This window comes from Grammomys surdaster, unplaced genomic scaffold (assembly GCF_004785775.1).
Source record: "Grammomys surdaster isolate TR1022 unplaced genomic scaffold, NIH_TR_1.0 350, whole genome shotgun sequence".
Taxonomy (NCBI): Eukaryota; Metazoa; Chordata; class Mammalia; order Rodentia; family Muridae; genus Grammomys; species Grammomys surdaster.
In genome coordinates, this window is record NW_021604769.1 from 386993 (window position 1) to 388170 (window position 1178).

Genomic DNA, 1178 nt, shown 5'->3' on the forward strand with positions numbered 1-1178 from the left:
TCTGACATATAATGATGATGCGAATGATACATGTAATATTCTTACTTTATTATCATATAAAAATTTTGAAAATGTTGAGTTTTATTTCTGTATTTTTCTTTAATTTAAAATAGATTTTTTTCTTATAAGATTATATAATATATCCCGATTACATTTCCCCTTCTACTCCTACCTTCTAGAGCCACTCGTTTTCTGTCTCTTTTTAAAAATAAAACAAAACAAACAAAAAATCATCACCAACAACAAAAACAACGCAAAACAAGAAAACAGGTTTCTAAGAGATAATAACAAAATGTAACACAATAATATATCATAAGATGAAACAAAAAACATCACATCGAAGGTAGACATGTCAAATCAACAGAAGAAAAAGAGCCTATGAGAAGGCACAAAAATCAGAGCCCTACTCATTCACACACCCAGGAGGCCCATAAAAATACTGAACTGAAAAGTATAATATGTACAGAGTACCTGGTGCAGATCACCGTCCCTTCTTACTCTCACAGAACTTCTGGGTTCCCTCAACTCTGAAGTGAGAGACTTGATGGAGACATCCCATTTACAGATGTGTGTTCTAAGGTCTGTCTCTCGGTCTCTATCTGTCTGTCTCTGTCTCTCTCTATCTCCCTCTGTCTGTCCATCTCTGTCTGTCTCTTTGTCTCTCTCTGTATGTCTGTTTTCTGTCTGTCTCTGTCTCTGTCTCTCTCTGTCTCTCTCTGTCTCTCTCTGTCTCTCTCTCTCTCTCTCTCTCTCTCTCTCTCTCTCTCTGTCATCTCTGACTGTTGTTCTCTGTATTTATTCCCATCTGCTGCAGGAGAAAGCTTCTGTGATGATGGCTGAATAAGGCCTGGATATATGAGTATAGCAGAATATCATTAGGAATCATTGCTTTTTTTTTTAAAGGCCAGTAGTATTTTCCTAAAGCAATCCATTATTGTCAAGCATTGACTTGAGCAAAAAACAAAATATGTCTATTAAGACCTTGAATAGAAAAGTATATAATTTCTTCAGTCTATATAAGTCAGCACAATATCTCTTCTACATCAATGAAACATGGTTAATGTGGTAGTTTGAGTAAGAATGGCCCATATAAGCGCATGTATTTGAAAGGTTAGCAACTATGGAGAGAATCTCTGATAGAATTAGAAGGATTAGGAGGTGTGACCTTGTTGTAGTAA